We start from the raw sequence: 16,132 nt of genomic DNA, 5'->3' as shown, positions 1-16,132 counted from the left end.
AGAAGGAAACTGATTGCCCTGGCCATGCTCTCAGAGCTGAGGCAAGGGCAGAGTGCCTGGCATTTCTTTCTTTATTTATTTTTTTTAATATATTTTTTTATTTTTTATTAACATGTAATGTATTATTAGCCCCAGGATACAGGTCTGTGAGTCACCAGGTTTACACATTTCACAGCACTCACCGTAGCACATACCCTCCCCAATGTCCATAATGCAAACACCCTCTCCCTACCCCCTGCAACCCTCAGTTTGTTTTGTGAGATTAAGAGTCTCATGTTTTTTCTCCCTCCTGATCCCATCTGGTTTCATTTTTTCCTTCCCTACCCCCCCAGGCCACCCATGTTGCCTCTCAAATTCCTCATATCAGGGAGATCATTGATAATTGTCTCTCTTTGATTGACTTATTTCTCTCAACATAATACCCTCTAGTTCCACTCATATCATTGCAAACAGCAAGATTTCATTTATCTTGATGGCTGCATGGTATTTCATTGTATATATATATATATATATATATATACCAAATCTTCTTTATCCATTCATCTGTTGATGGATATCTAGGTTTTTCCATAGTTTAGCTATTGTGGACATTGCTTCTATAAACATTCAGGTGCACGTGCCCCTTCAGATCACTACATTTGTATCTTTAGAGTAATACCCAGTAGTGCGATTGCTGGGTTGTAGGCTAGCACTATTTTCAACTTTTTGAGGAAACTCCATGCTGTTTTCCAGAGTGGCTGCACCAGCTTGCATTCCCACCAACAGTGTAGGAGGGTTCCCCTTTCTCCACATCCTCACCAGCATCTGTCGTTTCCTGACTTGTTAATTTTAGCCATTCTGACTGGTGTGAGGTGGTATCTCATTGTGGTTTTGATTTGTGTTTCCCTGATGCCAAGTGATGTGGAGCACTTTGTGTCTGTTGGCCATCTGGATGTCTTCTTTGCAGAAATGTCTGTTCATGTCTCCTGCTCATTTCTTGATACAATTCTTTGTTCTTTGGGTGTTGAGTTTGACAATTTCTTTATGGATTTTGGATACTAGCTCTTTATCTGATACGTCGTTTGCAAATATCTTCCCCCATTCTGTCAGTTGTCTTTTGGGTTTGTTGACTGTTTCCTTTGCTGTGCAAAAGTTTTTGATCTTGATGAAGTCCCAATAGTTCCTTTTTGCTCTGGCTTCCCTTGCCTTTGGTGATGTTTCTAGGAAGAAGTTGCTGTGGCTGAGATCAAAGAGATTGCTGCCTGTGTTCTCCTCAAGGATTTTGATGGATTCCTTTCTCACACTGAGGTCTTTTATCCATTTGGAGTCTATTTTTGTGTGTGGTATAAGGAAATGGTCCAGTTTCATTTTTTTGCATATGCCTGTCCAATTTTCCCAACATCATTTATTGAAGAGACTGTCTTTTTTCCACTGGACATTCTTTCCTGCTTTTTCAAAGATTAGTTGACCATAGAGTTGAGGCTCTATTTCTGGGCTCCCTCTTCTGTTCCATTGATTTATGTGTCTGTTTTTGTGCCAGTACCATACTGTCTTGATGATGACAGCTTTGTAATAGAGCTTGAAGTCTGGAGTTATGATGCCACCAACTTTTCTCAACATTCCTCTGGCTATTTGAGGCCTTTTTTGGTTCCATATAAGTTTTAGGATTATTTGTTCTATTTCTTTGAAAAAAATTGATGGTATTTTGATAAGGATTGCACTAAATGTGTAGATTGTTTTAGGTAGCATAAACATTTTCACAATATTTATTCTTCCAATCCATGAGCATGGAACATTCTTCCATTTCTTTGTGTCTTCCTCAATTTCTTTCATGGGTACTTTATAGTTTTTTGAGTACAGATTCTTTGCCTCTTTGGTTAGGTTTTTTGCTAGGTATCTTATGGTTTTGGGTGCAATTGTAAATGGGATTGACTCCTTAATTTCTGTTTCTTCTTTCTTCTTGTTGGTGTATAGAAATGCAACTGATTTCTGTGCATTGATTTTATATCCTGAAACATTACTGAGTTCCTGTGCAAGTTCTAGCAGATTTGGAATGGAGTCTTTTGGGTTTCCCACATAAAGTATCATATCATCTGCAAAGAGTGATAGTCTGACTTCTTCTTTGCCAATTTGGATGCCTTTAATTTCTTTTTGTTGTCTGATTGCTGAGGCTAGGACTTCTGGTACTATGCTGAATAACAGTGGTGATAATGGACATCCCTGCTGTGTTCCTGACCTTAGCGGAAAAGCTCTCAGTTTTTCTCCATTGAGAATGATATTCGCGGTGGGTTTTTCATAGATGGCTTTGATGAGGTTGAAGTATGTACTCTCTATCCCTACACTTTGAAGAGTTTTTGATCAAGAAAGAGTTATTGATCGAATTTTTGATCAATACAAAAATTTGCTGTATTTTGTCAAATGCTTTTTCAGCATCTATTGAGAGTATCATATGGTTCTTGTTCTTTCTTTTATTAATGTATCATATAACATTGATTGATTTGTGGATGTTGAACCAAGCTTGCAGCCCTGGAATAAATCCCACTTGGTCATCATGGATAATCCTTTTAATACTGTTGGATCCTATTGGCTAGTATTTTGGTGAGAATTTTTGCATCTGTGTTCATCAAGGATATTGGTCTGTAATTCTCCTTTTTGATGGGGGTCTTTGTGTGGTTTTGGGATCAAGGTAATGCTAGCCTCATAAAATGAGTTTGGAGGTTTTCCTTCCATTTCTATTTTTTGGAACAGTTTCAGGAGAATAAGAATTAATTCTTCTTTAAATGCTTGGTAGAATTCCCCTGGGAAGCCATCTGGCCCTGGGCTCTTGTTTGTTGGGAAATTTTTGATGACTGCTTCAATCTCCTTACTGGTTATGGGTCTGTTCGGGTTTTCTATTTCTTCCTAGTTCAGTTGTGGTAGTTCATTTGTCTCTAGGAATGCATCCATTCCTCCAGATTGTCAAATTTGCTGGTATATAATTGCTCATAATATGTTCTTATAATTATTTGTATTTCTTTGGTGTTGGTTGTGATCTCTCCTCTTTCATTCATGTTTTTATTTATTTGGGTCCTTTCTCTTTTCTTTTTGATAAGTCTGGCCAGGGGTTTATCAATCTAATTCTTTCAAAGAAACAGCTCCAAGTTTCATTGATTTGTTCTCTTGTTTTTTGTTTGCTTGTTTGTTTCTATTTCATTGATTGCTGTTCTGATCTTTATTATTTCTCTTCTCCTGCTGAGTTTAGGCTTTTTTTTTTTTTGGCTGTTCTTTCTCCAGCTCGTTTAGGTGTAGGGTTAGGTTGTGTATTTGAGATTATTGTTTCTTGAGAAAGGCTTGTATTGCCATATACTTTCCTCTTAGGACTGCCTTTGCTGCATCCCAAAGATTTTGAACAGTTGTATTTTCATTATCATTTGTTTCCATGATTTTTTAAAATTCTTCTTTAATTTCCTGGTTGACCCATTCATTCTTAAGTAGGATGCTCTTTATAGCCTCCATGTATTGGGGTTTTTTCCAAATTTCCTCTTGTAATTGAATTCTAGCTTCAGAGCATTGTGGTCTGAAAATATGCAGGGAATGATCCCAATCTTTTGATACCAGTTGAGACCTGATTTATGCCCCAGGATGTGGTCTATTCTGGAGAATGTTCCATGTGCACTAGAGAAGAATGTATATTCTGTTGCTTTGGGAGGGAACGTTCTGAATATATCTCTGATGTCCATCTGGTCCAGTGTGTCGTTTAAGGCCTTTATTTCCTGTTGATCTTTTGCTTGGATGATCTGTCCATTTCAGTGAGGGGGGTGTTAATACTATTATTGTATTATTGTTGATGTGTTTCTTTGATTTTGTTATTAATTGGTTTATCTAGTTGGCTGCTCCCATGTTAAGGGCATAGATATTTAAAATTGTTAGATCTTCTTATTAAACAACCCTATGAGTATAATATAGTGTCCTTCTCATCTCTTATTATAGTCTTTGGCTTAAAATCTAATTTATCTGATATAAGGATTGCCACCGCAGCTTTCTTTTGATGTCCATTAGCATGGTAAATTGTTTTCCACCCCCTCACTTTAAATCTGGAGTGTCTTTGGGTCTAAAATGAGTTTCTTGTAGACTGCATATTGATGGGTTTTGGTTTTTTATCCATTCTGATACCCTATGTCTTTTGATTGGGACATTTAGCCCATATACATTCAGAGTAACAATTGAGAGATATGAATTTAGTGTCATTGTATCGCCTGTAAGGTGACTGTTACTGTATATTGTCTCTGTTCCTTTCTGGTCTAACTTTTAGTATCTCTCTTTGCTTAGAAGACCCCTTTCAATATTTCCTGTAGAGCTGGTTTGGTGTTTACAAATTCTTTTAGTTTTTGTTTATCCTGGAAGCTTTTTACCTCTCCTTCTATTTTCAGTGATAGTCTAGCTGGATATAGTATTCTTGGCTGCATGTTTTTCTCATTTAGTGCTCTGAATATATCATGCCAGTTCTTTCTGGCCTGCCAGGTCTCTGGGGACAAGTCTCCTTCCAATCTAATATTTTTACCATTGTATATTACAGACTTCACGTCCTGGGCTGCTTTCAGGATTTTCTCTTTGTCACTAAGCCTTGTCAGTTTTATTAGATGACGGGATGTGGACCTATTTTTATTGATTTTGAGGGGGGTTCTCTGTGCCTCCTGGATTTTGATGAGGGAAATTCTCTATAATAATTTGCTCCAATATACCTTCTGCCCCCCTCTCTCTTTCTTCTTCTTCTGGAATCCCAATTATTCTAATATTGTTTCATCTCATGGTATAACTTATCTCTATCTATCCCCTCGTGGTCCAGTAGTTGTTTGTCTCCTTTTTGCTCAGCTTTATTCTCTGTCACCCAGTCTTCTATATCACTGACTCTCTCTTCTGCCTCATTTATCCTAGCAATAAGAGCCTCCATTTTTTATTGCACCTCATTAATAGCTTTTTTGATTTCAGCTTGGTTAGATTTTTAATTCTTTTATTTCTCCAGAAAGGGCTTTTATTTCTCCAGACATGGTTTTTCTAATATCTTCCATGCCTTTTTTGAGCCCAGCTAGCACATTGAGAATCATCATTCTGAACTCTAGATCTGACGTATTACCAATGTCTGTATTGATTAGGTCCCTAGCCTTTGGTACTGCCTCTTGTTCTTTTTTTTTTGTGGTGAGTTTTTCTGCCGTGTCATTTTATCCAGATAAGAATATATGAAGGACAAAATAAATACTGAAAGGGTGGCAAAGACCCCAGAAAAATGTGCATTAACCAAATCAGAAGAGATCCCAAATGGTGGGGGGAAGAGAGGGAGTAAAAAGAATTTCAAAAAAAAAAAAAAAAAAGAAGAAGAAGAAAGAAAAGAAAAAAAAAAGAAAACATACATATTATACTGGTGAATAGAACAGAACCACCTACTTAATTTTGAGAGTATTTTGGTCTCTTAGAAGAAACTAGCTCCCAAAATTTTAAAGAAAGAAAAACTTCTATATACATATACAAAAATAAGGGTAAACATGATGAAGGGATGGAATATGACTATTTAAAGAAGAACATTTTTTAAAAATTCTAAAAAGCAGTTAAGTTGGTTAGGCAATGGAAGAAAAGGAAAGTGGAGAGAATTTGCTCAGGCTGGAGACTATAACAAAGCCCCATGCTAGATTTAGCATTTCTATTAGATTTCTATTCTAATTTTCTATTTCTATTTCTATTCTAAATTTCTATTCTAATCATTTCTAATAGATTTCTATTAGAAGAAGTTGTATCCCAAAATTTTTTAGAATAAAAAATCTAAATGTATACAAAAAATAAAGTTAGATACATGGAAGGATAAAATACGACTATAATAATGAAGTTTTGAAAGTTTATTTTTTTAAGAAAGGTATTGTTAAGATAAAGTAGTTAAAAAAATTAAAAGAGGAAAAATTAAAAGTTAAAAATTAGAATAAGAAAAAAATAAAATTTAAAAAATTTAATTAATTTTAATTTAAAAAATTTAATTAATTTTTCAAGACTAAAGAATCATGAGGAGAAAGCCATGAATTCTTTGCTTTCCCCTCCTCTGGAATTCCACTGTTCTCCTTGATCAGTGAGCTTGGTCTTAGCTGGATGTTCTTGTTGATCTTCTGGGGGAGGGGCCTGTTGTAGTGATTTTCAAGTGTCTTTGCCCGAGGTGTAATTGCACCACCCTTGCCAGGAGCTGGGCTAAATAATCTGCTTGGGTTCACTCTCAGGAGCTTTTGTTCCCTGAATGCTTTCTATAGAGCTCTGAAGGATGGGAATGAAAATGGCGGCCTCCCAATCTTCACTCTTTTTTTTTTCCTTTTTTTTTTGTGGTCAGGAAAGTTTATTTTATCAATGCCTAGTAATAAAGCTGACAATGAATTAGAAAATAAAGGTTTTGTTTTGTTTTTTACTACTAATTTATTTCACATTTATTCTTAAAACTCCTATGTAAAATACTTCCACATCAAATGAACGTATTATGCATACACAATCTAGATAAGCTCATAACCATGATATTGATGCACAGCATGGTAATGTACCTTTGCATCTTCTCTCTGCAACTTGAATTTAATAATATCTGTTATGGTTTTAATATCAGCAGGAAGATTCCTTTTTCGTAGCTTTCTGCAAAGGGGTCTGAGATAGGACTCGGTTTGTTTTTGAGTAGCACTGTTTAGTTTGCCCTGCACACTGTGCTTCATGTAATCTTCTCAGGCATTCAATTCTTTAGCCCAAACACCAAGAAGAAACTTAAGGAACTTGGTAATGATGACCATGTCCTTATGATCATCCCCTTTTCCTAAAGACTCTCCCAATGCCTCTAACTCTTCAGTTGTGGTGTTTTCTTCATGAACTTTCAAATCATTCTGTGTCTTCCTCTCCAGACTCCTGACCACCCACAGGCTCATTGAGGTACTGCTGGCGATCTTATCCAAAGCTGCTTTCAGATCATTCCTCAATCTCTTGTTAACTTCTGGTGTGAGAATCTCTATTTTTCTTAAACGTTGAAAAGCATAATAATCAGTTTCTCTGAATAGTATGATTGGTTCTCCTCAGGGCCCCATTCCTCAATGTGCCTTCAGAGAAAAGTGCTCAATCACCCCCATCTCCCTGGTCTCTGGCCCCGCTCTGAGCTCACCCTGCCTGTGACTGAGCATTTCTGTTGGTGCACAGCCCCCTTTGGAGTCTCCAAACCCAACAGATTCCTGCCACTCTGCTCTTCCAGGGGTTTCTCCCCAGATCTGCCACTTGTGGGGTCCCTGTTCAAACATCAGTGACCTGACTGTGCCATGGATCACAACTTAAGGTAACCCTGAGCTGAGAGCTCACTCCTTGGCTCCATCTCTGTAGTTGGCTTCCCCGCTCTAACACCTGCGAGCTCTGGTACACCCAGACAACCCCGATCTTTCTGTGACTCCACAGGACCTGAGACCATGTTGTCCCCAAGAGGGCTTCACCCCCACTTGGCAAGTCTCTGCAGCAATATCCCTCAATGGAGCCGACTTTTAAAAGTTCTGATTTTGTGCTTTGCTGCTCCACTGCTTGCCTGGAGCCGTCCCCTACCCCCACGATCTATCTATCTTTCTGTCGTTTCAGATTAACTTCTCTCCATCTACCTTTCAGAAAGTGATCGATTTTCTGTTTCTAGAATTGCTGCTCTTCTTCTCTTTGATCTCCTGTTGGATTTGTAGGTGTACAGAATGGTTTGATAACTATCTAACTGAACTCCTGCGACCTGATGTCATCTCAGCCTGCTACTCTGCCATCTTGACTCCTCTTCTCTGTGCCTGGCTTTTCTAATCACAGAACCACTCTTTTCACAAAAACATCATCTTAAGTATCATTTTCTTCCATGTGGCCCAATGGCGACAGGGAGGAATCACAGTTGATTCTTCCTTCATTTTCCTTTTCTTAATTTTTCTTCTTTGCACTTTCAGATATCTTTTTCTCTGTTTTGTTTTGCATCTAATCCCTTTCTATTTTGTCCTTGTCTGTCCATGTGGGCCTCAGTGTTTCTGTGCTTTTGGGTAATTTCTAGCACCATAGTCTCAATGTTTTTTCAGAACTGGATCTCTGCTCTTTTAAAGAATGGGCTTTTGTACAAGGTAGGTCTCCTTCAGATTCAACTCCATTAACTGACACGCTCTACCTTTTAGGAAGCAAATCAATTTCCGAAAGATAAAGTTGCTAGCTCAGTGATTAGAAGTCACTGTGAGCCAGAATGAATCAGTGCCATCATTCCCTATCTAGCCTTGAAACGTACCTTGCAAAACAGGAGTTTCTTCAGCTCGCCTTCCAGAGGATAGAGTAAAGGAAAAAGCAGTGCACAGAGAGGGAAAGGAAGAGAAACAGGGAATAAGCATTTAAAGGGAAAAAATAGAAACACAGGGTATATTTCAAAAGCTAAGTAATGCTGATAACAGAATGGGACCATCAATTGTACCCCAAAGCCAAGAGTTTTCTAATCACAATGAAGATCAGTGATGAACAGCACAAAATGTATCATAAAATTGTTTAAACTATTATGTTATCTGGCAGCATGGAATAAGATATACTCATATTTTATCTTAACCTTTAAACAGAATGTTTGAAATAGGCCTTGGTTTGTTACATGACAATATTTTTAAAAAAATGAAATATACCTATATGGTTACCAAGGATTTTTTGTGTGTGAAATCTTGGTGTATTCAAAATGGACAGTCATAGTAAGAAACAGGAATAAGTTGGAAGAACATTCAAATTATACATAAACAGGTAAGGAGAAGTGAACTAATAAATAAGAGTCTTACTCAAGATGCTGTTATTAGGGCGCCTGGGTGGCTCAGTGGGTTAAGCCGTTGCCTTCGGCTCAGGTCATGATCTCAGGGTCCTGGGATCGAGTCCCGCATCGGGCTCTCTGCTCAGCAGGAAGCCTGCTTCCCTCTCTCTCTCTCTCTCTCTGCCTGCCTCTCCATCTACTTGTGATTTCTCTCTGTCAAATAAATAAATAAAATCTTATAAAAAAATAAAAAATAAATTAAAAAAAAAAGATCCATGCTTGTTTAAAAAAAAAAGATGCTGTTATTAAACATTATAGCATTTTTATAGGTATTTTAATTATATTTTTGTTTTATCTGTTAAGCATTTCAAAGACATAGCATCATATTATGGTTAATTATGTATAATATTATGTTTTTAATTTTACTTGTAATTCTATCAACTCCTTCTTATTTTTGCTGTTTTAAAGTATTAGTGAGCTTTAGGCAGTACCAAGACTCCACTAAATAACAAAAATAATGCCAGAGGAGATTTTACGATTAAAAATTAGAATAGAATTTGGGTTTTAATATTGACTCTGTCACTATAGTTGTGTGACCCTAAGAAATCTCATAGGTTCTTTATACTTCTGATTATTAGTCTGTAAAGTGTATTACTGTGTGGAGCAAAGATAATGATGTTTTTATATTTAAGAGTATCTAGCACAAAGTAAATGACTAATGTATGGCAATTTACATTATAACTACATCTTTATAAAGACCCCAATTAGACATAATTAGATATAATAAAGACATTATAACTACATCTTTATAAAGACCCCAAATTATGAAAATTTGGGGTCTTTATAAAATATACTGATGTATATTTTATATACCCTATTTGGGGTCTTTATAAAATATACATCAGTATATTTTATAAAGACCCCAAATTTTCATAATCATTTGTTGAAAGACCTTATATAAGAAAGGATTCCATCTTTAAGGTCAAGAACAGGGGTCAGAAAACTTTTTTCTGAAAACGGTCAGATAATAAATAGTCTAGGTTTTGTATACCACACCATCTCTCGTTACACAACTCTGTTGTTACATCACAAAATCAGTCATAAGTAATAAATAAACAAAAGGGCATGGCTGTGTCTCAATAAAAGTTTACAAAATCAGGCAGTGGGTCCGGTTTGGGCTACGGGCTTTCATTTGTCAACCTGTGTTTGAGACTGTCTTCTCTCCCTTCCTTTCATCACTTATCTAAAAAACAACACCTGATTTATTGGCTCTCAGAAATAAGGTGCATGTTTCTATGCCAGGACTTTCAGTCTGTACACACTGACCCCTACTAAGAAAAGACAATTGGGATTTAACACTGCATGACTTAGAGTCTGCTAGGAGAAACAAAAGAAGTTCTAAGACTGATGAAAAAAAAAAAAAAAGAATTTATTGTAGGATTTGACCACATACATGGAGGGACCTGGTTAAATAGGCTGTGTGAGGCCGTTACTTCTATGTCTGGTGTTGGGCTGATGTTAGCTGCACAGCAAGTGAAGGGGGAAATATAGATATGAAGTAGGAGACAGCAAAGACAAACCAAAGTCATGAGGGCCAACTGAATCCCATATCAGCTCCTTCCCACCTTGACCTCCAACTTCAGTTATATAGGTGGCTCCCAGAGCTAGTGCTCTTTTCCACAGAGCTTATTAGATGCTCCTGGTCTAGGGGGTCACAGACCCTCAAGGCAGACATTAACTAGGAGCCTAAGTGGCTGTAGGCCCTATGGTTGCACCCAACACATCATTTGAGCTTGTCCCTACCTTCCTGGTTCAACATGGCTGCTGCTTCACCCCCTCTTTGCAAATCTCCTAGACAGTTCTTAACTGTTACCGAGCTATGCTACAAACCTTCTCCCTGAATTCAAGTATCTTTTGCCAAGGAATTCAGAGGACAATGTCAGTCAGTGTCATTAAAGTTTAAACAGACTTCCCGTACGTTGGCTTTTAAAATAGCCTTGAAGATATATATGTTGCTGGCTTTAGTAGTTTAGTTGCCTCTGTGGGGCACCTACATTCCCTCGGTACTTATAACTTATCTCTATGAATAATTGAATAACTTCAAGAAAAGATGAGATGAGGTCATCAACTAAGTTATCAGCACCAAAGCTTCTGTTCAGGATGCACTTTGAATTTCAGCTTTCCCGAGACCCAGTCTTATCTCATTGCTAATTCCCTCTTGTCACCTTCTCTCGTATTTTCTGTTATCATCAAAATAATTGGCTGGCAACCCACATATTTCTATATCAAAGGCAATTTTCTCTCCTCAGTCTATCAGAACCATTACCAGAGGGAAAACCTGAACATTACTTAAACATAGATTCACTGGGCAGGAAATACAGTCGTGAAGTTGAATCTAGCTTAAGGACATTTAAACAAATTTAGGGAAGATCTTCCTTGTTGTATTTTCTGGATTCATTGTCTCCAACTCATCCTTAGAAAGCCTCCCACCAAATACATTTTCTAACTGTGTCATCATGAAACTATTTAATGTCCAAATGCCCTCAACCATGCAACAGTAACAGGAGACTCAGGTCCTACCTGAATAAAACTAGGCAGTGATGTTGATATTCAGCAACATAGCCTTAAAGCTCTCCTCTGGTGAGGAGGGCAATCCTCATGCTAATAAAAATCAATCAATCAAACAAACAAAAAACCAACCTCATTGTGGATGTTTGCAAAGTATCCATTATTAGCTGCAGCTCCCCTACCCAACTTATAAACATTTTGAAATATACATTTGACTGCTGTCAATAGCAGACTTTTCCTCTATTAAGTATAAGCCCTGTGAAATAAGTCATTAACCCCTTGTTGCTCAAAGGGTGGGTACCTATGAAAGAGCAGCATAGGCATCACCTGTGAGCTTGCAATGTGGACTCTTAGCCTCAAACCCAGAGCTGCTGAATCACCATGTGTTTTAGCAAAATTCCCTTGTCATATATTTTCACATTGAGATATGAGAAGTGCCAGCTTAATTCTTGGAGTGTTCTCATTAAATTAGAAATCATAATATATAAATGGTCAAAAGGATTAAATTAGATTATGTGCTGAGTGTCTGGCACCAAAGCCTGGGGCAAAAGGACTTTCCTCTACTTAAGGGAGGAGAATGGGTGCTTTTGTTCCTCTCTGCTTGATCATGAAGGCTGATGGAAGAAGTTTTTATCCAAGGGAATATTTGGGAAATGGTCCTCTCCCACAGACAAGAGCAGGGTTCTGCAGAAACTTGCCCATTTTTGGGAATTAAGCATTGAGAACAGGTACAAGGTTGACCTCAGCAATCTCAAGAAAGCCATTTCCGTGAGATCCCTCCTCTCTATAGAGGGGAGTGCCATGTATGTTTGGCTAGACCTAGATTCATTTAGCAACGGGGCCATATTTTTTTGTTGGTATGTCTGCTTCCCACATAATGAGGTTTTTAAATCTCTTTTTTAATTGTGCTTAATATGTTCATAAGTAAATCCCCAGAAGGAAATTACCCCTTGGGAACTTTGTAATCAGTCTTCTATCCCCAAAGTTAAAGACAGTTATAGCAGTACATACAATGTCAAGCCCACCAGAAACTATCCATCATTCTTTTCATTTAAAAATGGGTGTGGAGGGCGCCTGGGTGGCTCAGTGGGTTAAGCCGCTGCCTGCGGCTCAGGTCATGATCTCAGGGTCCTGGGATCGAGTCCCGCATCGGGCTCTCTGCTCAGCGGGGAGCCTGCTTCCTCCTCTCTCTCTCTGCCTGCCTCTCTGCCTACTTGTAATCTCTCTCTGTCAAATAAATAAATAAATCTTTAAAATAAATAAATAAATAAATAAAATAAAAATGGGTGTGGAGCACCCACAATCTGTAAAATGATTTAAAAGTTAACTCGATATTGTGCTTATCGTGCTAGGGGTTGAGATTAATGTAGGCAGATGGCCCATATGCCTGTGAATAATGTGAAAAGAGGTAAGGAAAATACTTTTTGTGTGCAAGCTTATTTATTTACTATGACTGATAAATAAATAGCAACTATATCAAAGTAGGAAGAAGCCTAGGAAAATTGTAAACTAGTCTTCTTTTTATATTTTAATGCCAAAGAAAGCTAGGTGTGCACTTGGATTTCTAACAATTGATTTCAGTGTGTGAACATACTGACTGAGCCCTAAAATTGCCATGGAAAGCAAATGTGTGGATTTTTAATACTAACAATAATGATAAATATATATTATGTATATCTGTAGTGTTTCAAACAAATTGTTAAATAGTACTTTAATGAATTTGATCACTGGTTTTTCCCAATGAGATTATTTGTCTGCTTTTAATGTTTTCTAACTGAAGATATCATTAAAACTGTATATAAGCTATGTATTTTGCACTATCCATTTGACGTTTTCACACTATAAATACATAAAATATTTTGGAACAGTGTTGTGGTGTTATTGCAATCATTATTTCCAGATATGTGTGTATGTTTCCAGAATATATATATATATATTTGATATGATGTCAAGTGTGTATTTAAGTATACATATATAAGTTCATATATATACATATATGTGTATGTATTTGACACTTATTATTCAGAAAAAAAATTCCACTTCATTTATCTACATCTTTGATCAATGTGTATGTTTTCATTTCTTACCAGGTTGCAGAAATATTGCACCACTTTAAAGTATTCTTAGAGATTGTGTTTTGCTGATAGGCATTTTACTCTATTTGTTCAGATTTGATTACTACACTTTAGTGCACCATAAACATGTATTTGGGTTTTATGACTGCTGTCTTGTTTCTGAAAGTGCTAAGCTTAGCAGGATTATACTGCGATGACTGTTGCTTTGAATCTGACAGATTTTATGTGTTTCAGAGAAACATGGGTAATGATAATGCATGACCTGTTTGTTTATAAAGGACTGAAGTTTGCCTTTCTGTTATTTCAATCTCCTGGAGCAACTCTGAATAATTCAGGGCTCTCCTTCATACTCAGCCTTCAGTTGAGTAGAATTACCACGGTTGTGCCAAGTCTTCTTTCCTTCCGCTGAACATCCTCATTTTCTTCGATAGCTCCGTAATATCCTCATTTGTAGAGCTGTTTCTATCTCTGGCATCTTTTCATGATCCACTCTAGTTAAATATGAGCACATAAATGAGCACATATCTTGGATGTTGTTTAATATTGAATTTGGCTTTTTCTGTGTTCACATTACAACATATTCTTGGCTCATATAGAACTATGGTATATCTCCCTGTCTTTTACTCATTTCGTTGACCTTTCAACTATAATCTAAATATGTAATTTTGTATTGATCCCTATTAAATTTCAGTTATTTGGCCATTTATATTAGGTTAGGTCATCAAAAGTGCATATCCTGATTTCTATTCTGTGCTACTGATTGGTGTGTTTTGTTTTTACGCTGATATCCTACTGATTTAATTATTGTAGCTTCATAATGTAGTTTGAAATCAGGGAGTGTGATGTCTCCAGCTTTGTTCTTTTTTCTCCTCAGGTTTGGCTATTTATTTTTTTTATTAGGGATTGCATTGAATCTGTATATTGCTTTGGGTAGTATGGACATTTTTAATGATTAGTCCTTTTTGTATCTTGACTATATCAAAATCAAATGCTTTTTTTTTTTTTAATTTAAGTCCTAACCCCATACAATTTTTTTTTAAAGATTTTATTTATTTATTTGACAAACAGAGATCACAAGTAGGCAGAGAGGCAGGCAGAGAGAGAGAAGCAGGCTGCCTGCTGAGCAGAGAGCCCGATGCGGGGCTCAATCTCAGGACCCTGGGATCATGACCTGAGCAGAAGGCAGAGGCTTTCACACACTGAGCCACCCAGGTGCCCCTCAAAATCAAATTCTGATTGTGATATTGTCTTACATTCTTGGAAGATGTTGGGGGAATCTAAATAAAGGGTACAGGGTTGGGAAGGGTTAGTGCCTCTTATGACATGCTAATCCTATGGAATTTTCCTTAAGAAAAAAAATGTTTGTGGTCAAATAAATTTGTAAAATTATTTATACTGTGTTTCATATCTTACAGATTTTCAGTCACCATTATTAAATAATCAAAACTTCTGAGAAGTTCTCCAGTTAAGAAACCAATTTAAACTTCATTTACCTAATATTTCCCAAGTTTATTTGACTACTGAATTATTTTCAAGTAATGCTAGTGACATATCATAAAGCTGGTGTTCTGCTTGATACAGTTTGTGAATTGTTAATTTATTCTATTGGCTCTATTTAATTTTGATTTGATTTTCCAATAATATCAGCTGGTATTTCAACATCTGTGTAATAATGTATTTGATAGAGGTGATCTTTATCTTCATCTAAGCTAATGAGAAAAATGGTGAGAAGTGAGTATTGGGACAATCTACTAGAGATCTTACCTCAGCTTTTATCTGTCCCATGATTATGTGATATTCTCCGATTATCACTGTTCGGTCAGAAAGTGTTTCTCTATCTGACACAGCATCCATCTTATGCTCGTTCATCTTGTTCACACAGTTAGTGTCTTAATACCAGAATATTTCTCTAATTTAAAAAAAAAAAGCAACAACTAGGGTAGAGCAAAGGTCCTCTCTGTTGTGTTGTGCTTTAAAATTTTGTAACTGCAGAATAGACAATACTTATTAGAGATCACGTAGAGCTAATTAAGTAGTATGTGACCCATAGAGGAAATCAGAGTAAGAGAACCCCAGTTATCATTTTTCTTACAAGTGATAATGTATTGCATGCATTTGTTTTCCATTGCATATAGACTCAAAACACACATATAAGGAGCTACTATTCTACTTGATGGAAGATATTACTTGAAATTCTATTAGATTTTATAATTTTATTTGTCAAAAATCTGACAGGAGTGGTGGTTTCTTCAGATGTAGAAAATAGACCAACTCAGTCCATCTTGGGAGATTTTATGTGCTTGTTAGAGCTTCCTCAATGAAATATTTCTCCTCCTCCTTTTCCTCCTCCTTCTTCTTCAAAAAAGAAGGAAATAAGGAGATCTGAATTCCTAATGTTGACATATATAGAAATTTGAATGAATATTAACTCCACAGCTGGAAGCTGTTCTAAGTAAAATAATAAGTTTATGCAAAATCTAAACTCTAAATGACACCTCCATATTAATTATACTATGTCTGCAAAGAAAGAAATATGAATATAAACCATTAAAAGTTGGAACTGTCATTAGGAGACCGGCACAGGGGTTTTATAAGTTCCTAATTCTTTGCTTATAAATATGACTTGTATTTAGCTAATGTGATACATTCCGATTTTTGTGAATTATACTAAACTGCTAATAAAATGGTATACACCTAAGTCAGTATAAACTAAGTATCTATAGCTAAAAATAATTTATCACAC

At 36.6% G+C, this 16,132-nt stretch overlaps 1 protein-coding gene and 1 pseudogene across 9 annotated transcripts in view; one reads left to right on the top strand and one right to left on the bottom strand.

Annotated features, from left to right (window-relative positions):
* The window catches only part of CUNH8orf34 (chromosome unknown C8orf34 homolog), a 394,040-nt gene that overhangs the window by 175,712 nt on the left and 202,196 nt on the right, over positions 1 to 16,132 (top strand). The window lies entirely within an intron of this gene.
* LOC123387172 lies at positions 6,480 to 15,258 on the bottom strand (annotated as a pseudogene).

The sequence above is a fragment of the Mustela putorius genome, unplaced genomic scaffold (assembly GCF_011764305.1).
Source record: "Mustela putorius furo isolate JIRA1106 unplaced genomic scaffold, ASM1176430v1.1 tig00003846_pilon_pilon_pilon, whole genome shotgun sequence".
In the NCBI taxonomy this organism is placed as follows: Eukaryota; Metazoa; Chordata; class Mammalia; order Carnivora; family Mustelidae; genus Mustela; species Mustela putorius.
Note: the sequence above shows the minus strand (reverse complement) of the source record. Positions and strands in the feature narration are given on the sequence as shown.